This window comes from Dermacentor variabilis, chromosome 3 (assembly GCF_050947875.1).
Source record: "Dermacentor variabilis isolate Ectoservices chromosome 3, ASM5094787v1, whole genome shotgun sequence".
Lineage (NCBI taxonomy): Eukaryota > Metazoa > Arthropoda > Arachnida > Ixodida > Ixodidae > Dermacentor > Dermacentor variabilis.
This window is the reverse complement of record NC_134570.1, coordinates 148325624-148350806: the sequence shown is the minus strand read 5'-3', so window position 1 is coordinate 148350806 and position 25183 is coordinate 148325624. Positions and strand designations below refer to the sequence as shown.

The 25183-nt window shown below is 48.3% G+C and overlaps 22 non-coding genes across 22 annotated transcripts; all 22 read right to left on the bottom strand.

Annotated features, from left to right (window-relative positions):
• Positions 1 to 2914: 2914 nt before the first annotated feature.
• TRNAF-GAA (transfer RNA phenylalanine (anticodon GAA)) lies at positions 2915 to 2987 on the bottom strand. Its single transcript has one exon. It is a non-coding gene; the product is annotated as a tRNA-Phe (tRNA).
• A 248-nt stretch (positions 2988 to 3235) lies between these two features.
• On the bottom strand, positions 3236 to 3308 carry TRNAF-GAA (transfer RNA phenylalanine (anticodon GAA)). Its single transcript has one exon. It is a non-coding gene; the product is annotated as a tRNA-Phe (tRNA).
• Positions 3309 to 3557: 249 nt separating this feature from the next.
• TRNAF-GAA (transfer RNA phenylalanine (anticodon GAA)) lies at positions 3558 to 3630 on the bottom strand. The gene has a single exon. It is a non-coding gene; the product is annotated as a tRNA-Phe (tRNA).
• Positions 3631 to 3878: 248 nt separating this feature from the next.
• On the bottom strand, positions 3879 to 3951 carry TRNAF-GAA (transfer RNA phenylalanine (anticodon GAA)). The gene has a single exon. It is a non-coding gene; the product is annotated as a tRNA-Phe (tRNA).
• Positions 3952 to 4200: 249 nt separating this feature from the next.
• On the bottom strand, positions 4201 to 4273 carry TRNAF-GAA (transfer RNA phenylalanine (anticodon GAA)). The gene has a single exon. It is a non-coding gene; the product is annotated as a tRNA-Phe (tRNA).
• Positions 4274 to 4516: 243 nt separating this feature from the next.
• TRNAF-GAA (transfer RNA phenylalanine (anticodon GAA)) lies at positions 4517 to 4589 on the bottom strand. The gene has a single exon. It is a non-coding gene; the product is annotated as a tRNA-Phe (tRNA).
• Positions 4590 to 4832: 243 nt separating this feature from the next.
• TRNAF-GAA (transfer RNA phenylalanine (anticodon GAA)) lies at positions 4833 to 4905 on the bottom strand. The gene has a single exon. It is a non-coding gene; the product is annotated as a tRNA-Phe (tRNA).
• Positions 4906 to 5148: 243 nt separating this feature from the next.
• On the bottom strand, positions 5149 to 5221 carry TRNAF-GAA (transfer RNA phenylalanine (anticodon GAA)). The gene has a single exon. It is a non-coding gene; the product is annotated as a tRNA-Phe (tRNA).
• Positions 5222 to 5466: 245 nt separating this feature from the next.
• On the bottom strand, positions 5467 to 5539 carry TRNAF-GAA (transfer RNA phenylalanine (anticodon GAA)). Its single transcript has one exon. It is a non-coding gene; the product is annotated as a tRNA-Phe (tRNA).
• A 13733-nt stretch (positions 5540 to 19272) lies between these two features.
• TRNAE-CUC (transfer RNA glutamic acid (anticodon CUC)) lies at positions 19273 to 19344 on the bottom strand. The gene has a single exon. It is a non-coding gene; the product is annotated as a tRNA-Glu (tRNA).
• Positions 19345 to 19594: 250 nt separating this feature from the next.
• On the bottom strand, positions 19595 to 19666 carry TRNAE-CUC (transfer RNA glutamic acid (anticodon CUC)). The gene has a single exon. It is a non-coding gene; the product is annotated as a tRNA-Glu (tRNA).
• Positions 19667 to 19755: 89 nt separating this feature from the next.
• Positions 19756 to 19827, bottom strand: TRNAE-CUC (transfer RNA glutamic acid (anticodon CUC)). The gene has a single exon. It is a non-coding gene; the product is annotated as a tRNA-Glu (tRNA).
• Positions 19828 to 20238: 411 nt separating this feature from the next.
• TRNAE-CUC (transfer RNA glutamic acid (anticodon CUC)) lies at positions 20239 to 20310 on the bottom strand. The gene has a single exon. It is a non-coding gene; the product is annotated as a tRNA-Glu (tRNA).
• A 560-nt stretch (positions 20311 to 20870) lies between these two features.
• Positions 20871 to 20942, bottom strand: TRNAE-CUC (transfer RNA glutamic acid (anticodon CUC)). Its single transcript has one exon. It is a non-coding gene; the product is annotated as a tRNA-Glu (tRNA).
• An 89-nt stretch (positions 20943 to 21031) lies between these two features.
• On the bottom strand, positions 21032 to 21103 carry TRNAE-CUC (transfer RNA glutamic acid (anticodon CUC)). The gene has a single exon. It is a non-coding gene; the product is annotated as a tRNA-Glu (tRNA).
• Positions 21104 to 21514: 411 nt separating this feature from the next.
• TRNAE-CUC (transfer RNA glutamic acid (anticodon CUC)) lies at positions 21515 to 21586 on the bottom strand. The gene has a single exon. It is a non-coding gene; the product is annotated as a tRNA-Glu (tRNA).
• Positions 21587 to 21675: 89 nt separating this feature from the next.
• Positions 21676 to 21747, bottom strand: TRNAE-CUC (transfer RNA glutamic acid (anticodon CUC)). The gene has a single exon. It is a non-coding gene; the product is annotated as a tRNA-Glu (tRNA).
• Positions 21748 to 21996: 249 nt separating this feature from the next.
• TRNAE-CUC (transfer RNA glutamic acid (anticodon CUC)) lies at positions 21997 to 22068 on the bottom strand. Its single transcript has one exon. It is a non-coding gene; the product is annotated as a tRNA-Glu (tRNA).
• A 411-nt stretch (positions 22069 to 22479) lies between these two features.
• On the bottom strand, positions 22480 to 22551 carry TRNAE-CUC (transfer RNA glutamic acid (anticodon CUC)). The gene has a single exon. It is a non-coding gene; the product is annotated as a tRNA-Glu (tRNA).
• Positions 22552 to 22640: 89 nt separating this feature from the next.
• Positions 22641 to 22712, bottom strand: TRNAE-CUC (transfer RNA glutamic acid (anticodon CUC)). The gene has a single exon. It is a non-coding gene; the product is annotated as a tRNA-Glu (tRNA).
• A 249-nt stretch (positions 22713 to 22961) lies between these two features.
• TRNAE-CUC (transfer RNA glutamic acid (anticodon CUC)) lies at positions 22962 to 23033 on the bottom strand. The gene has a single exon. It is a non-coding gene; the product is annotated as a tRNA-Glu (tRNA).
• Positions 23034 to 23283: 250 nt separating this feature from the next.
• TRNAG-CCC (transfer RNA glycine (anticodon CCC)) lies at positions 23284 to 23355 on the bottom strand. Its single transcript has one exon. It is a non-coding gene; the product is annotated as a tRNA-Gly (tRNA).
• Positions 23356 to 25183: the final 1828 nt, after the last annotated feature.

Genomic DNA, 25183 nt, shown 5'->3' with positions numbered 1-25183 from the left:
CTCCTTAGCTTCATCACTCAAACGCGGTATGCGATGCAGAAAGTCTGCTTTGAAACCCTCTAAATTCGCTTCCTGAAATGCAAAGAGTGACTGGTAGTACTGGAAGAAGGCGTGGGCTATGCTCTCGTTATCGTCAACAACGGCTCCATTGATTAAAAGGTTATCGACATGGTTTTGTCGTCCGTGAGCCTTCTCTAACCCGAGCGCCCTTTTAGTGGGCGTCTCCCCTGCCGCTAGTGCATCTGCTCTTGCTCGCACGATGGCACCTTGGTAACGTTCTTTGTCGATCTGTTCAAGCTTTTCCTTGACGCTCCGCACATCGTCTTTGCACAGACCAGGCTCTCTGCACTAAAGCGTTATCAGCTGCTGAAGTAGTGTTCGCAAACCCTTTTCTTTATATTCCCTCTCAAATTTAAGACAACTTGACCTTTCTATGGCTTTCATTTTAACCTTTTGTTTAAAAAATTCCCACATTTCTGCTATTGTTTCAGCTGCATCTTCGCGTATTTCATTAACAGCATCCCGTACTCCCTTTACGAAAGATTCATCATTTAATAACAAGGCATTCATTTTCCAGATCTCCCAATTAAACGCATGTTTGCTTTTCCCTATACCGACGTTACATTTCACGAGATAATGATCTGAGAACGATACGGGTACTACACAATAACCGGGGCATCTTGGAATTGTATCCAGCGAAATGTAGATTCGGTCCAACCGCGCATGGTTACTGCCCTGAAAACGTGTAAAAGTCACATCACGCCCCCCTTCCAGACACTCAAAAACGTCTTCGAGTTCATTTTCACTGATTAGTTTTGATAAGACTTCACTACTTCTGTCCCGCACACCAGCATTATTGACTATCTCTAGCGCTCATTACACAATTAAAGTCTCCTAGCAGCATAACGCGCTTATCGCATCGAACATACTGCGAAAGGTTCGAAAAGAAAAGGGCGCGCTCATCTACTGAATTCGGCGCATATACACATATGACGCGGAACTCAACATCACACAAAATAATATCACAAAAAACAAGCCTTCCAGACTGACAAGAAAAAATACTTTGAATGTGCAGACCAGGCAGTTTCTTCACAAAAAGAATGCACCCCCCAGCGGTGCCTAAGGCATGGCTTACCACCGCAAAATACCTGGTCGTGAAACGGCGCACCATGCTCCCGGTCTCCTCCTCCCCGTCAACCTTAGTCTCCTGGACGGCTAGTACGTCTATATCGTGGTCAGTGACCAACCGTAGCACCTGACTTCGCCTACGGCTAGCCGCCAACCCTCTCACGTTTAAAGTGGCAATATAAAGGAACGCTATCTGTGCCATGTTGAGCTAAAGAAAAAAGTAGGCCCGGAGCAAGGTGCTTACCGTTTACGACCAGCCCTCGGGTAGCCGCCTCCGGGACCTCCCGGCTTCCCGGCGTTGTTTGTGGGCGGCACTTTGTCCGCAGGCTTTCTCTCAGGTGGGACATTCGGCTTTGGTTTCAAGCTCGTGCGCCTCCCAAGAGGTGTCTTTGTCGACGGCCCTTCGCTGGTGCTGGTCGCACCGTCGTTGCGGTCCTTAGTCTGGTCATGGGGGCGCTTGACTGGCGCACCAAGAGTCGAAGTCCGGTCGCCGTCGAGGACGGCCTCCTCCTGCTGCATTGCCGTCGCATCGTTGTCGGGCGGGTCCTCACTACTGCTCTACGTAGACTGGCCCTCAGCGGTCGCGACCTGCACCGTCCCACTCGGCTTCACGGTAGTCTCAGCCACCTTGCTGACCACGCCCAAAGGCGTCGTCCCACTGGCTATCGTTGTCGAGACCATGTCTAGCGTTCCTTTAGCAGCGTCCTCCGCTTCGGCCACGTCCATGACGTGCTCTGCCGCAACGTCACTAGCTACTGGGCCTGTTACGGTGGCATAAGATCTTACGCAGTCATCGTCGACGTGGCCGAAACGTCTGCATAAGGTACATCGGGGGACTCTGCACTCACGGCGGACGTGTCCCATGCCGTGGCAGCGCAGGCACTGCATCGGTCGACCGGGCACGACGACCAAGGCCAACTCTCCGCCGACGCGTATCTGATGGGGGAGGTCCTCCACTTTCATGCCGCTTTTCAAATTGAGAATGACGGTCCTGGTGGTTGAGGTCTTCGTTGCCATGCCTTCGACGCGCCATCGCTCCCGGCTCACCTCCTCCACCTTGCCGAAAGCCGCGAATGCCGTCCGAACGTCCTCGTCGGCAACGCCGTACAGCAGCCAGTGAAGCCTTAGCTTCACCTGCTGATCCTGCGAGTCAACGATGACGCATCGTCGTCTCTTGAAGTTCCTTAAGGTCCAGCATCCTTCTTGTGGCAGTCGCATCGTTGAAGGTCACTGCCCAGACGTGGTTGATCTGGTACGCCCCTATGCATACGACATCAGGCAGCACGCCCGTCGGCAGAAGGGCGTCCCTGAAATCTTCCACCTTGTACCGTCTCGCACGTACATCACCGTGCAAAAAGACGGTATTAATCACTACTTGACCTTTAGGCAGTTGCGGCAAAATAAAGGCATAATCCTTATCGTCGTTTAGCCTGGTTCCGCGGCCAGAAGTGGCCGCTGTCGCTGCTCCACTGGAGCCCATGATTCTGCTGACCGCTCAGCTCGGCTGCCGGAAGCAGAATGAACTAAGCTATTTTGGCGGAACGAGTACCGAAACGATGAGACGCTCCGCGATGGCTGGGTTCCTGCGAACGGCCGTCTAACGTATCCGCAGTAAGGAAACTTCTTCTAAAAATATTCGCTCCACCATTTGCTGTACACTACGCACGCTTCTATTAAAGTTGAACAGTGGCGTATCGCGGAAGTAACAGAAGTGCTCACAATGCAGTCTGAATTGCCAGTTGTATTGTTATGTACAACGGATGAAAAAAAAACGACACTATGAATATGCCGAAACCCGGGATCGAACCAGGGACCTTTAGATCTTCAGTCTAACGCTCTCCCAACTGAGCTATTTCGGCGGAACGAGTACCGAAACGATGAGACGCTCCGCGATGGCTGGGTTCCCGCGAACGGCCGTCTAACGTATCCGCAGTGAGGAAACTTCTTCTAAAAAGATTCGCTCCACCATTTGCTGTACACTACGCACGCTTCTATTAAAGTTGAACTGTGGCGTATCGCGGAAGTAACAGAAGTGTTCACAATGCAATCTGAATTGCCAGTTGCATTGTTATGTACAACGGATGAAAAAAAAACGACACTATGAATATGCCGAAACCCGGGATCGAACCAGGGACCTTTAGATCTTCAGTCTAACGCTCTCCCAACTGAGCTATTTCGGCGGAACGAGTACCGAAACGATGAGACGCTCCGCGATGGCTGGGTTCCCGCGAACGGCCGTCTAACGTATCCGCAGTGAGGAAACTTCTTCTAAAAAGATTCGCTCCACCATTTGCTGTACACTACGCACGCTTCTATTAAAGTTGAACTGTGGCGTATCGCGGAAGTAACAGAAGTGTTCACAATGCAATCTGAATTGCCAGTTGCATTGTTATGTACAACGGATGAAAAAAAAAACGACACTATGAATATGCCGAAACCCGGGATCGAACCAGGGACCTTTAGATCTTCAGTCTAACGCTCTCCCAACTGAGCTATTTCGGCGGAACGAGTACCGAAACGATGAGACGCTCCGCGATGGCTGGGTTCCCGCGAACGGCCGTCTAACGTATCCGCAGTGAGGAAACTTCTTCTAAAAAGATTCGCTCCACCATTTGCTGTACACTACGCACGCTTCTATTAAAGTTGAACTGTGGCGTATCGCGGAAGTAACAGAAGTGTTCACAATGCAATCTGAATTGCCAGTTGCATAGTTATGTACAACGGATGAAAAAAAAACGACACTATGAATATGCCGAAACCCGGGATCAAACCAGGGACCTTTAGATCTTCAGTCTAACGCTCTCCCAACTGAGCTATTTCGGCGGAACGAGTACCGAAACGATGAGACGCTCCGCGATGGCTGGGTTCCCGCGAACGGCCGTCTAACGTATCCGCAGTGAGGAAACTTCTTCTAAAAAGATTCGCTCCACCATTTGCTGTACACTACGCACGCTTCTATTAAAGTTGAACTGTGGCGTATCGCGGAAGTAACAGAAGTGTTCACAATGCAATCTGACTTGCCAGTTGCATTGTTATGTACAACGGATGAAAAAAAAAACGACACTATGAATATGCCGAGACCCGGGATCGAACCAGGGACCTTTAGATCTTCAGTCTAACGCTCTCCCAACTGAGCTATTTCGGCGGAACGAGTACCGAAACGATGAGACGCTCCGCGATGGCTGGGTTGCCGCGAACGGCCGTCTAACGTATCCGCAGTAAGGAAACTTCTAAAAAGATTCGCTCCACCATTTGCTGTACACTACGCCTGCTTCTATTAAAGGTGAACAGTGGCGTACCGCGGAAGTAACAGAAAAGTTCACAATGCAGTCTGAATTGCCAGTTGTATTGTTATGTACAACGGATGAAAAAAATGACAGTATGAATATGCCGAAACCCGGGATCGAAGCAGGGACCTTTAGATCTTCAGTCTAACGCTCTCCCAACTGAGCTATTTCGGCGGAACGAGTACCGAAACGATGAGACGCTCCGCGATGGCTGGGTTCCCGCGAACGGCCGTCTAACGTATCCGCAGTAAGGAAACTTCTAAAAAGATTCGCTCCACCATTTGCTGTACACTACGCACGCTTCTATTAAAGTTGAACTGTGGCGTATCGCGGAAGTAACAGAAGTGCTCACAATGCAGTCTGAATTGCCAGTTGTATTGTTATGTACAACGGATGAAAAAAACGACAGTATGAATATGCCGAAACCCGGGATCGAAGCAGGGACCTTTAGATCTTCAGTCTAACGCTCTCCCAACTGAGCTATTTCGGCGGAACGAGTACCGAAACGATGAGACGCTCCGCGATGGCTGGGTTGCCGCGAACGGCCGTCTAACGTATCCGCAGTAAGGAAACTTCTAAAAAGATTCGCTCCACCATTTGCTGTACACTACGCCTGCTTCTATTAAAGGTGAACAGTGGCGTATCGCGAAAGTAACAGAAAAGTTCACAATGCAGTCTGAAGTGCCAGTTGTATTGTTATGTACAACGGATGAAAAAAACGACAGTATGAATATGCCGAAACCCGGGATCGAAGCAGGGACCTTTAGATCTTCAGTCTAACGCTCTCCCAACTGAGCTATTTCGGCGGAACGAGTACCGAAACGATGAGACGCTCCGCGATGGCTGGGTTCCCGCGAACGGCCGTCTAACGTATCCGCAGTAAGGAAACTTCTAAAAAGATTCGCTCCACCATTTGCTGTACACTACGCACGCTTCTATTAAAGTTGAACTGTGGCGTATCGCGGAAGTAACAGAAGTGCTCACAATGCAGTCTGAATTGCCAGTTGTATTGTTATGTACAACGGATGAAAAAAAAATGACACTATGAATATGCCGAAACCCGGGATCGAACCAGGGAGCTTTAGATTTTCAGTCTAACGCTCTCCCAACTGAGCTATTTCGGCTTTATTTTTTCTTTATTGCCTTTTCACAAATGAAAACAAAAAGATCAAATACAGGACATTTACATATGCTAAAAACACCAGCCACAGCTCGGCCAGTGTAAGGCGTTTAAAAGGGCTTCACAGAAGCCAATTGGTCTAGTACCGGTAGCCATTCCGGGGGCTCACATAGTGCTCTGGACAAGTCGCGTGTGTATATAATACTCTCAACAAAATAGTGTCTTGCTCAGTGAGCCTGTGTATGTCCATGCCTGATATCTATTCTCGTCCTCCATACGCTATGCATGCAAAGCAGCATTAGCATATCACTCGGCACTTCCCCTGTTTCTGCACGTGGAAGAAACCGGATTCCAAAAGGGCTTATCGGCAACTCTTTTTTAAGTGTTCTTTGTAGGACGTCCCACAGAAATACGGCGTCATGGCAGTCAAGGAAAATATGCTCTATTGTTTCCGGCTTATTACAGATTAAGCAGTTTACCGACCAAGGTACAAAAAGACCTTTACTTTGTAACCATTGCTTTACAGGGAGAGTGTCGGTATGTATTTGAAAAAAGAACGTTTTAACAGAGGGTCTCACTGGCATTTTTTTAACACGCTTTAGCACATCGCGCTAGCCTGTAGGCAGCTCGGTAAACCGGTAATGGTAAAAATACATCAAGAATATCAGAATACTAACGCTTTTTCGTGACATCACACAAGTATTCATATGAAAACCTTGCCTTGAGCAGGCGTACAGAAGTAACCACTTCACGCAAATAAGGACTGAGCGATCCAGCTCCCAAAGAAACAGATGATACGACAAAGTCAGATAGATAATCCTGCAATCGAGCTTGGATCACAGTTCTCAAAAACACATCAGTTTGTTCCCGCACAAAGAAGAATCTGCTCACCAGCTGCTTCAAAAATAGGTGTGAGAGCCCTAGCCCACCATTTTTCACCTTGTGAAACAAATTGCACCGGCTTGTGCGCTCCCATTGCGATCCCCAAATAAAGGTCGCAAACACTGTATTTTCTGAACGGAAGTTCTTGCAATCGTCATCACTTGCAACACGTAGAACACTTTTGAAATTAAAAAAATATTACAAACGGAAGCTCTTGCAAACATTGAAAAGTTATGGCCACCCAATTTATCGGTAGCACTTTTGACGCGTTTATTTTCCTCAGACCAATATTCTTCTGCATTGCGGCAGTTATTTAGCGGGACACCGAGGTACTTTCCGGGGGAGACGGTCCAATTCATATTACAGTACACCACGGGTGTGCTCTGCCAGTTGCCATGCCAAAACCCAAGGCATTTCGGCCAACTGATCGCGCTACCAGTTGCGGTGCAGAACGCCTTAGCAACACTGACAACTTCCTGCACGCTACTTGCATCAGTGCAAAACACGGCTATGTCGTCCGCGTGGGCTAAGACCTTAATTTCACTGCTCAAGAACGCGTAGCCTCGAATACATGGTGTTGCAAACAAACGTAAACAAAAAGGCTCCAAGTGTATTGCAAAAAGCAGAGGGGACAACGCACATCCTTGTTTCACGCTCGACCGTACAGGAATTGACATACTTAATTCTTTGTTGATCACTAATTTGGCTGTGCAATCGTGATACACCATTTTAACACCTTCAGTAATTACAGATTCAACATTTACGTGTTCCAGCAATAAAAACAGAACTTCATGTACCACTTTGTCGAACGCTTTATGTAAGTCTAGCTGAATCATAGCTACGCGATCATGTACTGCGTCACAACATTCCAGAATACTTCTTGCTATGTGTATGTTTGTAAAAATTGTTCTACCTTTAATGCCACAGGTTTGATGCGGGCCAACAATGGACTTAATAACATTTTGGAGCCTTCTAGCTAACACCTTCATGTATATTTTATAATCTGTATTTGTCGAACTAATGGGACGGTAGGACTCAACTGAAAGTAATTTTGCAGGATCGTCAGTTTTGGGGATCATTACTACGTGCGCTGTCCTGAACGAGAGAGGCGCTTGCTTCTTTTCATAGCATTCAGCGATCACTCGGTATAAAGTGACTGCTATTTCTGCCTTAAAAAATTTGTATATGGCTGCACCCAGTCCATCTGGCCCAGGTGACTTCCCATTACCTAAGTCATCAATTGCCGGTTCAATTTCGGCCACGGTAATTTCAGATTCCATTGATTCTCTAACCGTGTTCTCTAACCTTGGCATAAGGGCCAGAAAGTGGGTTTTGAAGTACTCGGGGTCATAAATCCTTCCCCCCCTAGAAGTTCGGTATAAGATTCAACAAAAGCAAGTTTGATCTCTTCACTTTGTCGTGTAATTTTGTTGCGATATCGAATTTCATTTATCTCCTTATTGGCAGCATGTTCCTTTTCTGCACTAAGCACACGCTTAGTGGGCGTTTCGCCCAGCCACAACTTTTCAGTGCGCGCCCTTATCATTGCGCCGCGGTAATTGTCTTCGTCGATCAACTCGAGTTTTGCTTTCAGCTCTCGTATTTCTTTTTTAAACGCTCCAGGCGCTTCATGTTCTACCCCTAACATGCACACCAGCTCACTGTGTAACTGTTTCTCTTGTTGCCTTTCCTTGTGACGCAATACACATGCTCTATCGATGGCAGCAATTTTAATGTCGCACTTAAACTGCTCCCACACTGATATGAAACTGTTGGTTTCCGTATGCAGGGCATCTGAAAGATACTCCTTGGCTCTCGTGACAAACACTTCATCTTGCAGCAGTTTTTCATTGAACTTCCACAGGAACCAATTAAACTTGAGTTACTTGACACTCTTTCGTTTTTCGCCAATCGTAATCGAGACCAAACTATGATCGCTAAAACTGAGATATTGTTTTTCATAAGAGGAACACAGTGGTACAAACTTCGCCGGTATGTATATTCTATCATGCCTCGCATGGGAATCACCTTGAAAGTGCGTATACCGTGCTTGGCCATCTCGCGTCATTGCATAACCAATGTCCTCAAGCTCTCTCTCAATTACTATCACGTTCAACAGCTCAGCGCTTCTATCGCGTACTTTGAGGCTCGTCGTTTTATCTTCAGCTGCACAGACGCCCCCCCCCCCCCCCCAATTGAAGTCCCCAAGAAACACAACATGTCGTTCTGTTTTCAAAAACCCTTCAGCATACTTAAAAAAATATTTCACGTTCATGATTTTTGTTCGGTGCGTAGATGCACACAGCGCGCCACAGTAGTCCAGCAAAATTAAAATCACATGCGACAAGTCTCCCACTTTCGCAGGTGGACACTTTTTCAACAACCGATATGCTATTGTGAATAAAAATGACGCAGCCTCCTGACCGTCCAACAGCATGGCACACACATACACTGTATCTAGAGCGAAAAACTTGAACCATTTGTTCTGTTTGCTCCTCACTCTCAATTTTTGTTTCTTGTACAGCCAGAAGGTCAACGTCATTCTCTAAAAGCATGCGACTAATCTGGCATTGCCGTCTGCGCGAACACATTCCTCGCACATTCAATGTCGCAACGCGTAGGCTAGATTTAGAGTTAGCCGCCATCTCATGGAGTTGCTTGGCCAAGCGTCCTACTCACATCGAAACTGTGGGGTTCTTGTGGTCATCGTTGAAGGCCGCTGGAACGGGTTCTCCGCTAGGGCGTAGGCGTTTTAGGGGCCACCCTACTGCCAGGCGGCGCGTTCGGCTTCGGTTTAAGCAAAGACCGCCGAGTAGTCGATGCCTTCGGTGGAGGTTCGCCGGTGCCTGACGCAGTAGTTATTCCTGTATTGCCAGTGTCTTCGTGAGCACGCTTTGCGGCGTTGCTTCCAGCCATGAGGATCGCGACGTCCGTTGCTTCCTCGCCAACTTCTTGTGGCAGTGACGATGACGCGCTTGCTGCCTTCACGCCTGCGTCACATGTTGCAGTCTCTGGCTTCGTTTCCGGGGCTGCAGGCAAGGACTCATCCCCTAGGTTCGCTTCCTGGACAGCTCCTGGGGAGGGTTCAAGGGACTTTGCAGGAGTTTTCGCCACGTCGTTGTCCTCCCTGCTAGCTTCTTCGGCATCCTGCGGCGTCCATCAGGTGTTCGGATACTATGTCCCTTTGGGGTGGGCCTGTAACGGTGGCATAAGAGTGCACACATTGGGAATCATCGTGGCCGAAGCGACGACAGACCCCACATCGTCGAACGCGGCACTCTCGCCGGATGTGTCCGATGCCACGGAATCGGAGGCAGAGCGGCGCTCTGCCAGGAACGAAGACGAGCGCCATATCCTCAGCAACACGCAGTTGGTGTGGTAGGTCATCCACAGTGAGGCCCAGATTTAATTTCAGCGTCAGCGAGCGGGTGGTTGATCCTTTGTCGATGCAGCCCTTGACCTTCCACTTGTCTCTGCTGATTTCCGTCACTTTTCCAAACGGCGCCAAAGCCACTCGCACGTCTTCGTCCAGTACGCCATGAAGCAGCCAGTATAGCTTCTGTCGGACACCTCGGTCGCGCGAGTCGATGACCATGCAGCGGTGGTCTTTAACGTTGAACGCTTCAGCTCCTAATATCTCCCTCTTGCCTTCCTCGTCCTTAAACGTCACTGCCCACAGGTGATTCATTTGGTATGCCCCGAGGGCAACCACTTCCGGAAGCAACGAAAGACGTGCAAGGCTATCTCGGACATGCTCCACTCGATACGGCCTGGCTTTCACATCGGCATGCAAAAAAAAACGGTGTTTAAAACAGAAGCACCTGTGGGCAGATGGGGCAGAATAACCTGGTAATCTTCAGCCGGCTTTTCAGTACACCTGATACCACGGCCCACACGGGCCGCTGAAACCGTCCCTACAAGGGAGCCCATGATAGCACGTCCGTACGATGTGAAGGCCGGAAGTGGAAATGACTGAGCTATTTCGGCGGAACGAGCACCGAAACGATGAGACGCTCCGCGATGGCTGGGTTCCCGCGAACGGCCGTCTAACGTATCCGCAGTAAGGAAACTTCTAAAAAGATTCGCTCCACCATTTGATGTACAGGTGCTCCCAGAATAATTCGGAACGCTGGACGCGCAGCTGCTCGTCGGCGGAGCGCGCCGGCGGATAAATACAGGCAAGATTTGCGCATGCGCGGTCTCCCTAGCGAGCAAGTTTCGCTCCCTAGTGCATCTAGATTGGCGTTGCCTTGCTCCAAGAATGTAGCGCTAGGTGCCTTTTAGCATTGTGCAATGGGGGCTGGGCGAATGAATGTCTGTAGCACAGCATGCATGCACCGTTATCTACAAATAAAGGCTCCTGCATTCCTTGCAGCGCATTCTCGCCATGGTCTGCATCCCGTCTGGGAGATAGCAATGCTTTGCGTGATTACGTGCTAGTGGGGCGGCTTGGCTACAACGGCAACGCTGCCTTATTTTTCCACCGTGTTAGCCTGTCCTGCGAAGTATTAGCTCTTAGTAAAATATCTCCCTATCCGTGTTACTACTAGCATCGCAATACGAGGACAATTTCCACTATTACATGACCCCTCTTAACGGGTGTGTCTGCGATAGTGGCAATAAAATAGTTCACAAAATGAAATAACGCGGCACATTCATCAAGGCCAATTTCACGCACAGGAAGTCACTTCATGCAAAGGTCACCCTAATGAACTCTTCACCACTCTACTCATTTATTGACGCACCCCGTTACGTGGTTCGTATATATTTTGCGCCAATCAATCACGGAATCTGGACCATTGGTAGCGAGTATCCTTACGTATTGATCGCGAGTCGGTCGAGCTCTCGAATAATTCTGGCCACCTGGGCTTCCTCAACGTGCACTCAATAAATGGTACACGAGGATTGATTTTTTTATTGTATTCCGCCCACATCGAAAGGTGGCCGCTGTGGTTGAAATCAAACGCTCGAATTCATGCTCCACAGCACAACGCTATGCTTAGTGAGCAACCACGGCAGGTTCCAAAGAAACACGAGGACTACATTAGATATGTGGTTGCAGAATGCTATCGTACCTACGCGGCCGCTCAAGTTCCTTGCACGTCATTTACAGTGCACGAGCGTTAATTCTTGCACTCCGCTTCAATCGGCATATAGCCGCCTGGCCAGTAGAAGTAGTCCAGCTACCTTGGTCTCAGCCGCAGAATGCGATGGCCGCTGAGTCGAACAGAAACAGACGGTAGTGTCCAAACCATCGCACCTACGGCGTGTTTTTCGGCTTCGCAGTCGCTTCCGGCGCACGTAGTTAGCAGAAGCATGGCCTTCGCGATAAGCTTCTGTTACTCGGAGAAAGCCGCCGCTGGGTTGTGGACACCTATGACAACTTTGCTAGTTAAAAGCAAAATTGAGTACAGAAAACTTCTGATCAATCTGGACCATTGGTAGCGAGTATCCTTACGTATTGATCGCGAGTCGGTGTTTGTTGGCGAAGATACTCATTTTCTTTTGCTCGGAGGAAATATACAATGATAATCCAGGGTAGGCTGTGTGAGCTGAATGCAAAAAAGTAGTAAGGAGAGCATAGTAAATCTAAATAATAGGAAGAACACGGGGTTTATTTTTCCCACAGTAAAAAAAAAAGAATCGAAACGTAACTGTTTCGTTAAAGCGATTGGCGTGTTCCGCTATCAATATCTCGCGAATGCGCCGTCCACGCGAAGCGCAGCTTGTACGCGAAGTGGAATTTGACTCGTAGAGCGCATCGACGAAGTCCCTCCTCTCACCAAGGCGCTTCCACTCACGCGTTATGGCGAGCCAGAGCTCGTCGGCACTGGCCCCTCCCAGATTCAGCGTGGATAAGCTTTCCTTCGTCATGCCCCACACGTTCTCCATAACATTGAAGTCTGCACCTTTCGGAGGCCAGTCAAGAACGCGAACCCCACGTTCTTGAAGAAGTTTTTCCACAGCTCTGGCGGTGTGCACCGGGCTCAGGTCTTGCTGGAACAAGTAGCAGCCATCTTTAAATGGCCCGTCCAGAGCGTATGGCAATAGGTGGTAGTCCAGAATGTCGCAGTAAGCTTCAGCTGTGAACGATGGGGACAGTCGGATTAGCGGACCGAGGCCCTCTTTGCTAATTGCTCCCCAAACGTTGACAGTACAGCGGCCGCTGCTGTGGATCTCAGAAACATACCCAGGCTCGTATCTGCACAAAAAGAAGGGAATAGATAATGGTCTTTTCAGATGAAATACCTTTTGCGCGTCCGAAGAATTTGTCCTTAAAAGATCAGAAAGAAAATGAAAATGCCTGCAGTTATATGGTCTCCATACGCGACGCTCTTGGTCCCATCGAGATGAAAATGTCGATTCATCTGAAAATATTACTTCCTTCCATTCTGCAGTCGTCCAGCGCTCATATGCCCTTCAAAACTCAAGGCGTCGGCGTTTTTGGTGCTCCATAAGGTGTGGCTTTTGTGCCGCGACAAATCCACGAAGACCAGCCTCTCGCATGCACCTTCTAATTGTTTCCTCACTGGCTTGCAGGTTGAGGGCTGTCTTGATCTGGCGGGCGCTCTGAAAAGGATCAGCAACGGCTGCAGCAACAATAAGAAGATCGCACTCTTCCGATGTGCATCGGTGTCGTCCCGATCGTGCTGCATCTTTGAGTCGGCCATCTTCATCGCTGTATGCTTGGATTATTCGGTTGACCGCACTTACAGACTTTCCTGTGAGGCGGCATATCTCACGTTGAGGTATACCTTGTGAACTGAGCTTAATTATATTTCTCCGCACATTCATCGGCACTCTTTTTGGCATGTTGCCTCGATTGGAATAGGGCGGAATTCGCGTAACTGTCGTTGTTTAAATATGTTCGTATCCCTTTATCAATCGAGCCGCCGATATCATCACGGTTGCATCAGACGAAAACGCCGCCCTTTGCCAGCGCTAGTCACGGTAACCTACCATAAATATTTTTAGCAAATGATAAATACGGCCTACACGAAAAATGAAAAAAAAAGGGCCAAGCACGCGAACATGCAGACACGAGCGCTTATGCTCCAACCCGAGTGCATGCGCAGACACAGCTTGTCACAGACACCACCGGCCCAGCCCCCCTTGACAAAACGTTAAGGGGCACCTAGGGCTACCGTATCTGGAGCAAGGCAACACAAACTAGATGCACTAGGGAGCCAACCTTGCTCGCTAGGGAGACCGCGCACGCGCAGACCATGGTACTACTTCTTCCACGGGTGCGCTCCGCCGGCGAGCGGCCGCGTGTGTGGCGTTCCGAATTATTCTGGGAGCGCCTGTACACTACGCACGCTTCTATTAAAGTTGAACAGTGGCGTATTGCGAAAGTAACAGAAAAGCTCAGAATGCAGTCTGAATTGCCAGTTGTAGTGTTATGTAAAGGATGAAAAAAAGCGACACTATGAATATGCCGAAACCCGGGATCGAACAAGGGACATTTGTCGAAGTTTTTCCACAGCTCTGGCGGTGTGCACCGGGCTCAGGTCTTGCTGGAACAAGTAGCAGCCATCTTTAAATGGCCCGTCCAGAGCGTATGGCAATAGGTGGTAGTCCAGAATGTCGCAGTAAGCTTCAGCTGTGAACGATGGGGACAGTCGGATTAGCGGACCGAGGCCCTCTTTGCTAATTGCTCCCCAAACGTTGACAGTACAGCGGCCGCTGCTGTGGATCTCAGAAACATACCCAGGCTCGTATCTGCACAAAAAGAAGGGAATAGATAATGGTCTTTTCAGATGAAATACCTTTTGCGCGTCCGAAGAATTCTCTCCCAACTGAGCTATTTCGGCTTTTTTTTTTCGTTATTGCCGGTCTTCGACGTACACATACGACATAAACACATACACTTCATAATGGTAAAAGCAATGACCGTCTTGGGCCCTTGCGAATAGTTAAAAACACTTTATCACCGCTAGTTCATCCAATATATGCACCCATTCGGGTGGTTCTGTTCTCGTTTTATAAGCTTCACGCAGGTATAGCACGCTTTCAATGAAATGCTCTCTCGCAGGATGAATAACAAGCCTCTCATGACGCTCATCCATTCTTGTTTTCCACAAGCTATGTAAACATATTGCCATAAACATGTCACATGGCATATCTGCGTTCTCAGTTGGCAAGAAGCGAATGCCATACGGTGTTATCGGTAATTCCTTTTTCAACGTTCTTTGTAGGATGTCCCACAAGAACATTGCATCTGAACAATCAAGAAAGATATGCTCAATCGTCTCTGGTTTCCTGCATCTTGAGCAGTTTACAGACCACGGCACAAAGATTCCCCTTTCTCATAGCCATGGCTTCTCTGGGAGCGTTCCACTGTGTAAATGGAAGAAAAAGGTTTTTTCGGATGACCGTATCGGCATCCGCTTCACTCGCTTGAGCACATTTCTTCCTCTGGATTCAACGCGGTACATTGAACGATAGACAGGCACTAGCAATGATACATCAAGTAAATCTTTGTACAGTCTTTTCCGTTTAACAGATGCAAGGTAATTCAATGAAAAGCGCGTATTTAGGAAGTCAAAGGCCAATACGACTTCTCGCAGGAAGCCTCTGAGCCTAGGTCCTGTGCTGTAATCGGAGGACACAACGAATTGAGGCAACGCGTTGCTCAAACGTCTTTGAAGGACTGTGCACAAGAATGTATCTTTCTGATCACGTAGGAACAAAAATCTCGACACGACTTGTCTTAAAAAGAGATGAGCCAACCCTAGGCCTCCACTTTTCACTGTTCTGAACAAATTAGTGCGACTAGAGGGCTCCCATACGGAACCCCAAATGAAGATGGCAAACTGCCTGTGTATTCTTTGTATGCTGACTCTTGATGCGCACAATTCTTGTAAAACATACCAAATTTTGGCCACTAAAAACACATTACACACTGTTGCTTTTGTGAATATTGATAGTTCTCTCCCACCCAGCCTTGCCGCTTTCGCCTCAATTTCTTCGACCTCTCCTTGCCAATAACCTTTGGTGTCCTGGTGGTGTTGCAGAGGTACCCCACGGTACTTGGTAGGCATATTCGTCCATTGCATTTTTTCAAAAAGTGAAGGTGTGTCTTCCCATTGCTATACCATATCCCAATCGACTTGCCCCAATTAATTGCACTCCCCGTCATTTTACAATACTTTGTCACAACATTAACGGTATTGCTTACACTTTGCTTGTCATCACAAAAAACAGCGACGTCATCCGCGTATGCTAACAATTTTACCTCACTGTAACCGACCCTAAAACCCCGGACATGGCTCTCTTTTATTATCTTTAGACACAGTGGCTCGAGATATAGGGCAAACAGTAGAGGCGATAAACCACATCCCTGTCTTACGGAAGACCTGACGGCAATGCTGGGAGAGAGTGTTCTATCAACGATTACCTTTGTGGAAACGTCTGCATAGCACATTCTGATCCCTTCTGTTAAGATTGTTCCCACATTCACGTGCTCCAAAACATTGAAAAGAATTGTGTGTGTCACTCTATCGAACGCTTTTTCTAGGTCCAATTGTAGCATGGCCACCCTACCAGAAAAGTCGTCACAATGCTCAAGTACTGTTCTTGCTACGTGTACGTTTGTAGTTATTGAACTCCCCTTAATGCCACATGTTTGATGTGGCCCTATCAATCGTGTTATTATACTCTGTAGCCTTCTGCCCAAAACTTTAGTGTATATCTTATAGTCTGAGTTTGTTAAGCTGATTGGTCGGTAGGCTCGCACGGATAGGAGTGATGAGGGATCGGTAGTTTTGGGTATCAGGACAATATGACTCTCGCGAAACGACGGTGGCAGTACCCACTTTTCATAGGCTTCTGTGATAACGTAATAAAGAGCTGCAGCTATATCTGTTTTGAAAGCTTTATAGAATGATCCACTCAGTCCATCAGGTCCTGGCGTTTTCCCAGGGCTCAGGTCATCTATAGCCTGCTCTATTCCCTTGATGCTTATTGGCATTTCTAATCTATTTCGTTGTTCATCATCTAGACTTGGCAAAAGGTGTAAGAATTCATTTTCGAACCCCTGTTCGCATTGCGTTTCATGTCCTAAGAGTTCGCTGTAATATTCTACAAAGGCAAATTGGATGGTTTTCTTATCACGTACTATATCATTACGGTATGTTATTGCATTTATCTCCTTTCGTGTGGCATAACTTTTTTCATCCGAAAACGAGCGCTTTGTAGGTTATTCTCCGCACCATAGATGTTCTGCGCGTGCGCGAATGATTGCGCCCCGATATTTTTCCTTATCGACAAGTTCCAACTGTGCTTTCGTTCGCTTTATTTCTTTAGCGAAACAACCAGGACGGATGCTTTCCTTGTTTAAATAAAAGTTGAGCTCACTTTGTAATTCTATTTAATTTCTTTTTTCTTGGTGGTGTAAAACGCTGGACCTTTCTATGGCTATTAACTTTGTTTCTTGCTTAACACACTCCCACCTTTCCGTGCAGTCACTGTGAACATCCGATAACAGCTCTTGAATGCTATCTTGAATTTTTTAAATAAATATTTCGTCCTGCAGCAATTTTTCATTGAATTTCCAAAGACCCCAGTTGAAACTTGACGGCTTCTTTGGACCAAGCGAAAAACGGACCAAATTGTGGTCGCTAAAATAAACATGTTTGACTTCATAATCACTGCACAATGGCAACGCTTCCGCAGAAACATAGACACGATCCAGTCTGGCATGGCTGTCCCCTTGAGAATGAGTGAACCGAGGTGTATCATTATTGGCTAAAACGTCGCCTATATCCTCTAAATTATGTTCTTCAACGAGTGCTGCCAAGAGAAGCGCACTGCCTTCGAGACCAGACAGATTACGGGCTCTGTCTTCCACTTTGCAGACACAGTTGAAGTCTCCCATCATGACCATGGTTCTCTCACACTTCAAGTGACATTCCACGCTTTCAAAAAAAAAACCCTGCGCTCGGCTGTTCTATTCGGCGCGTAAACACAGAAAACGCGGAACTTGAGATTGCAAAACATAAAATCGCACATTATAATACGCCCGGCATCATCACTAAATACATTTTCCACATTTATACCAATATTATTGCGTAGAAAGAGCACACAGCCCCCTGCTCTACCAACAGCATGAGAAACGCACACATAATATCTAGACATGAACGTTTGGACTAGGCGTTCGGTCCCTTCCTCAGTTTCAATCTTTGTCTCTTGTACAGCAATAATGTCCAAATTATTTTCGATAAACAGGCGATTAAGCTGGTACTGCTTCTTCTTTGCCGTAAGTCCCCGCACGTTAATCGTGCCTACGTGTAAGGGTATTTCAATGCGTATCGCCATTTCTACGGGAAAGAGATCAAGGCCGATAGATACCAATAAATTTGCAGCTCTCGTCAGTGACGAAGGATCACTCACATTACCGTGGCGAGTCTGCGTTCAGCCTGCACTGTTGACTCGTCATCCATCGGCAGATCAGAAGTAGCAGCATTTTCCACCCCTCCTCCCCCCCCCCCGGCACGGGCAAAAACACGCGAACGTACGACCTGTTAAGTCCGCTGTGTCGCCGCCGCCTTTCTGTCCGGCGGTATGGTTGGCGTTGGTCTAAAGATTGGCCTCCGACCAGTTACTGTCTTCAAGGGTGGTTCGCTCGCACTTTGAGTGCTCGCCTTCTGCTCTTCGCCGGTACGTTCTTCGTGCGTTTTTTTTGGCCGCTGCCGCTGCTTTGCTGGTTTCCGTAGTGTCCATTACGCTTGAATCGTCCTCAATCGTTGCTACGGATGGTTTCTTGCTTGTACTTGCGTCATTACTTGTTTCAGCGTCCTTAGCTGATGTAGTCTTGCCAGATGTCGGTATGGCTTCACTCGCAACCTGTTCTACATCTCGTTTCGTAGAATTTGTGGCTGGGTCTTCCTTTGAAAGTGGCGCCAGAGATGGTCTCGACGCACTAGCACTTTCCTCTGCGTCGACTTCGTCCATGAGGTGCTCGTTGACGACTTCCTCACTTATCGGTGGCCCCGCAACGTTTGCATACGTGCGCACGCACTGACTTTCTTCGTGGCCGAAGCGTCGACACACAGAGCAACGTGGCACGCGGAACTCGCGCCTGATGTGCCCCGTACGGTTGCATCGAAGACACAGTGGAGCACGACCTGACACGACCACTAGCGCCATTATGCCTGCTACTCGTAGCTGATGCGGTAGATCGTCAAGCGTCACGCCTGGCTTCAGCTTGAGGGTCACCGTATGCATAGACGACCCCATGTCCGTGCCATTGCTCTTTCTGGACGTCGTTGACTTTCCCGTATGGAGCAAACGCCGCGTGTACGTCTTCGTCGTGCACATTGTGCAGCAACCAGTGGAGTTTAACCCGGACATCCCAGTTGTGTGGATCCACAACCAAACATCGTCGTTCCTTGACTTGAACTTCCGTATACTTCAGCATTTTCTTTGTCGCCTCTGCACTATCGAACGTCAACGCCCAGACGTGGTTCGTCTGGAAAGCCCCCAAGGCGACCACCTCGGAGAGCAATTTCAGATGAGCTAGCGTGTCGCGAAAATCTTCGACACGGAATGGTCTCGCTTTCACGTCGCCGTGAAGAAAAACTGTGTTTAAAACACACGAACCTGTAGGCAGCGGCGGCAAAACAACATGGTATTCCGGTTCAACGGACTCAGGCATCCTGTTTCCGCGGCTTGGCATAGCCACAAACACCGCCCCTACGGAGCGCGACATTCCACGTCCGTACCGAACGGTAGCCGGAAGTGACTCCACTAGACCATGCCGGAGGACGTGCAGCAGCAATGAACCCCTCCAACTTGATAGAAAGAAAGCGCGAGATGAAATATAGACGACGACAAAAAGCTAACCAAAAACATTTCCGACACCGGGAATCGAACCCGGGACTCCTGGGTGAGAGCCAGGTATCCTAGCCACTAGACCATGCCGAAGGACGTGAAGCAGCAATGAACCCCTCCAACTTGACCGAAAGAAAGCGAGAGATAAAATATAGACGACGCCAAAAAGCTAACCAAAAACATTTCGACACCGGGAATCGAACCCGGGCCTCCTGGGTGAAAGACAGGTATCCCAGCCACTAGACCATGCCGGAGGACGTGCAGCAGCAATGAACCCCTCCAACTTGACCGAAAGAAAGCGAGAGATAAAATATAGACGACGCCAAAAAGCTAACCAAAAACATTTCGACACCGGGAATCGAACCCGGGCCTCCTGGGTGAGAGACAGGTATCCTAGCCACTAGACCATGCCGGAGGACGTGCAGCAGCAATGAACCCCTCCAAATTGACCGAAGAAAAGCGAGAGATAAAATATAGACGACGCCAAAAAGCTAACCAAAAACATTTCGACACCGGGAATCGAACCCGGGCCTCCTGGGTGAGAGCCAGGTATCCTAGCCACTAGACCATGCCGAAGGACGTGAAGCAGCAATGAACCCCTCCAACTTGACCGAAAGAAAGCGAGAGATAAAATATAGACGACGCCAAAAAGCTAACCAAAAACATTTCGACACCGGGAATCGAACCCGGGCCTCCTGGGTGAGACACAGGTATCCTAGCCACTAGACCATGCCGGAGGACGTGCAGCAGCAATGAACCCCTCCAACTTGACCGAAAGAAAGCGAGAGATAAAATATAGACGACGCCAAAAAGCTAACCAAAAACATTTCGACACCGGGAATCGAACGCGGGCCTCCTGGGTGAGAGACAGGTATCCTAGCCACTAGACCATGCCGGAGGACGTGCAGCAGCAATGAACCCCTCCAACTTGACCGAAAGAAAGCGAGAGATAAAATATAGACGACGCCAAAAAGCTAACCAAAAACATTTCGACACCGGGAATCGAACCCGGGCCTCCTGGGTGAGAGCCAGGTATCCTAGCCACTAGACTATGCCGAAGGACGTGAAGCAGCAATGAACCCCTCCAACTTGACCGAAAGAAAGCGAGAGATAAAATATAGACGACGCCAAAAAGCTAACCAAAAACATTTCGACACCGGGAATGGAACCCGGGCCTCCTGGGTGAGAGACAGGTATCCTAGCCACTAGACCATGCCGGAAGACGTGCAGCAGCAATGAACCCCTCCAACTTGACCGAAAGAAAGCGAGAGATAAAATATAGACGACGCCAAAAAGCTAACCAAAAACATTTCGACACCGGGAACCGAACGCGGGCCTCCTGGGTGAGAGACAGGTATCCTAGCCACTAGACCATGCCGGAGGACGTGCAGCAGCAATGAACCCCTCCAACTTGATCGAAAGAAAGCGAGAGATAAAATATAGACGACGCCAAAAACATTTCGACACCGGGAATAGAACCCGGGCCTCCTGGGTGAGAGACAGGTATCCTAGCCACTAGACCATGCCGGAGGACGTGCAGCAGCAATGAACCCCTCCAACTTGATCGAAAGAAAGCGAGAGATAAAATATAGACGACGCCAAAAAGCTAACCAAAAACATTTCGACACCGGGAATCGAACCCGGGCCTCCTGGGTGAGAGCCAGGTATCCTAGCCACTAGACTATGCCGAAGGACGTGAAGCAGCAATGAACCCCTCCAACTTGACCGAAAGAAAGCGAGAGATAAAATATAGACGACGCCAAAAAGCTAACCAAAAACATTTCGACACCGGGAATCGAACCCGGGCCTCCTGGGTGAGAGCCAGGTATCCTAGCCACTAGACCATGCCGAAGGACGCGAAGCAGCAATGAACCCCTCCAACTTGGCCGAAAGAAAGCGAGAGATAAAATATAGACGACGCCAAAAAGCTAACCAAAAACATTTCGACACCGGGAATGGAACCCGGGCCTCCTGGGTGAGAGACAGGTATCCTAGCCACTAGACCATGCCGGAAGACGTGCAGCAGCAATGAACCCCTCCAACTTGACCGAAAGAAAGCGAGAGATAAAATATAGACGACGCCAAAAAGCTAACCAAAAACATTTCGACACCGGGAACCGAACGCGGGCCTCCTGGGTGAGAGACAGGTATCCTAGCCACTAGACCATGCCGGAGGACGTGCAGCAGCAATGAACCCCTCCAACTTGATCGAAAGAAAGCGAGAGATAAAATATAGACGACGCCAAAAAGCTAACCAAAAACATTTCGACACCGGGAATCGAACCCGGGCCTCCTGGGTGAGAGACAGGTATCCTAGCCACTAGACCATGCCGGAGGACGTGCAGCAGCAATGAACCCCTCCAACTTGACCGAAAGAAAGCGAGAGATAAAATATAGACGACGCCAAAAAGCTAACCAAAAACATTTCGACACCGGGAATCGAACCCGGGCCTCCTGGGTGAGAGCCAGGTATCCTAGCCACTAGACCATGCCGAAGGACGTGAAGCAGCAATGAACCCCTCCAACTTGGCCGAAAGAAAGCGAGAGATAAAATATAGACGACGCCAAAAAGGTAACCAAAACATTTCGACACCGGGAATCGAACGCGGGCCTCCTGGGTGAGAGACAGGTATCCTAGCCACTAGACCATGCCGGAGGACGTGCAGCAGCAATGAACCCCTCCAACTTGATCGAAAGAAAGCGAGAGATAAAACATAGACGACGCCAAAAAGCTAACCAAAAACATTTCGACACCGGGAATCGAACCCGGGCCTCCTGGGTGAGAGACAGGTATCCTAGCCACTAGACCATGCCGGAGGACGTGCAGCAGCAATGAACCCCTCCAACTTGACCGAAAGAAAGCGAGAGATAAAATATAGACGACGCCAAAAAGCTAACCAAAAACATTTCGACACCGGGAATCGAACGCGGGCCTCCTGGGTGAGAGACAGGTATCCTAGCCACTAGACCATGCCGGAGGACGTGCAGCAGCAATGAACCCCTCCAACTTGACCGAAAGAAAGCGAGAGATAAAATATAGACGACGCCAAAAAGCTAACCAAAAACATTTCGACACCGGGAATCGAACGCGGGCCTCCTGGGTGAGAGACAGGTATCCTAGCCACTAGACCATGCCGGAGGACGTGCAGCAGCAATGAACCCCTCCAACTTGACCGAAAGAAAGCGAGAGATAAAATATAGACGACGCCAAAAAGCTAACCAAAAACATTTCGACACCGGGAATCGAACCCGGGCCTCCTGGGTGAGAGCCAGGTATCCTAGCCACTAGACCATGCCGAAGGACGTGAAGCAGCAATGAACCCCTCCAACTTGGCCGAAAGAAAGCGAGAGATAAAATATAGACGACGCCAAAAAGCTAACCAAAAACATTTCGACACCGGGAATCGAACCCGGGCCTCCTGGGTGAGAGACAGGTATCCTAGCCACTAGACCATGCCGGAGGACGTGCAGCAGCAATGAACCCCTCCAACTTGACCGAAAGAAAGCGAGAGATAAAATATAGACGACGCCAAAAAGGTAACCAAAACATTTCGACACCGGGAATCGAACGCGGGCCTCCTGGGTGAGAGACAGGTATCCTAGCCACTAGACCATGCCGGAGGACGTGCAGCAGCAATGAACCCCTCCAACTTGATCGAAAGAAAGCGAGAGATAAAACATAGACGACGCCAAAAAGCTAACCAAAAACATTTCGACACCGGGAATCGAACCCGGGCCTCCTGGGTGAGAGACAGGTATCCTAGCCACTAGACCATGCCGGAGGACGTGCAGCAGCAATGAACCCCTCCAACTTGACCGAAAGAAAGCGAGAGATAAAATATAGACGACGCCAAAAAGCTAACCAAAAACATTTCGACACCGGGAATCGAACGCGGGCCTCCTGGGTGAGAGACAGGTATCCTAGCCACTAGACCATGCCGGAGGACGTGCAGCAGCAATGAACCCCTCCAACTTGATCGAAAGAAAGCGAGAGATAAAATATAGACGACGCCAAAAAGCTAACCAAAAACATTTCGACACCGGGAATCGAACCCGGGCCTCCTAGGTGGGAGACAGGTATCCTAGCCACTAGACCATGCCGGATTTTTTTTTTCTTTATTACCGGTTTGGCACTTCCAAACACAGAACTCTTAAATACAATTTTACAAGTACAATAAAAGACGCGTGAGCCTTTTCATGGCTGGAGTGTGAAGCTAAAATGGCTTCAGAGAAGCCAGCTTATCGAGCACAGGTATCCAATCCGGTGGGTTCCTCTGGATTTTGAGAACATCTCGTATGTACACACAGTTCTCACTGAAGTTTTGCATGGCCGATCTTGCGTTGACATCCGCATTTCTGACCGCCATCCTCGTTTTCCACACACTATGCAAACACAGTAACATGAACATGTCGCATGGCATTTCATCTGGATCTTCACATGGCAAGAATCGGATACCAAAGGGTGTTACTGGCAAATCTTTCTGAAGTGTCCGTTTAAGGATGTCCCACAAGAAAAAAGCATCGTGACAGTCCAAAAAGATGTGTTCTATCGTTTACTCCTTTCGACATATCAGGCAGTGTAATGCCCATGGGACAAAGATACCTTTGCTTTGAAGCCACGGTTTTACAGCGAGCGTGCCCGTGTGCAGTTGGAAAAAGAATGATTTAGATGACGCTCTTACTGGCATTTTTCGAACTCGTTTTAATACGTCTCGTTCTGGTCCTAGTTGATAGATGGAGCGGTACAACGGTATTGGTAAAAACACATCAATTAGATCTTTGTACAATCGCTTACGTGCCACTACGCTCAAATATTCTAAGGAAAACCGTGGCTTCAGTACTTGATATGCAGACACTATTTCGCGCCAAAAACTGCTCAGTGTTCCACGCGTATCTGCATTTGATGAGACAATATAATCCGGGATATGATTACACAACCTCATGTGTATAACAGTACGCAAGAAAACATCTCTCTGGTCTCTCAGAAAGAAAAACCTTGAAACTATTTGTTTCAAAAATAAATGACACAGACCAAGCCCTCCGTGTCGCACCGAAAGGAACAAGTTTAACCGACTGGTGCGTTCCCAGGTAGAATTCCATATATAGGTGGCAAACACTCTGTGTAATTTTTGGACACAAGTTCTGCTCATACTGAACACTTGAAGTACGTAAAACACTTTTGCAACAAAAAACACATTACAGACTGTAGCGCGGGAAAACATAGAAAAGTTATGCCCTCCCCATTTTTCAGACTGATCCTTGAGCCTTTCTGTCTCTCCTGCCCAGTATTCTGCAGTATTTCCATAATGTTGGAGAGGAACCCCCAAGTATCTAGCAGGAATACTTGTCCATCTCATGTTTGCATACGCCTCCGGCTCTTGCCCCCAATTTCCATGCCAAATGCCCAGAGATTTATCCCAGCTAATGGCACTTCCGGTAGCACTACAGAATGATGTAGCTTCCTTAACAGCTTCTTTAATACTGTCTTTGTCTTTGCAGAATATAGCTATATCATCGGCATATGCCAGTATTTTTACTTCAGTAGCATAAAAGGAGTAACCATGCACCATTTTATTTATGCGAATTTTTAAACATAAGGGTTCCAAATAAAGTGCAAAAAGAAGAGACGAACAGGCACACCCTTGTTTTATACCTGACAGTACTGGAATGTTTTCACTTACGGTGTTGTTAATTATAAGGTTTACTGCACACTCTTCATACACCATCTTGATGCCCTCCTTGATAACGCTACCTACATTACAATGTTCTAGTAATAACTGTAGTACGTCATGATTAACTCTATCAAATGCTTTCTGAAGATCCAGTTGTATCATAGCTATGTTATCTTGAGTCATGTCACAGCATTCTAGGATAGTTCTAGCGGTGTGTATATTTGTGTAGATTGTCCTTCCTTTGATGCCACATGTCTGGT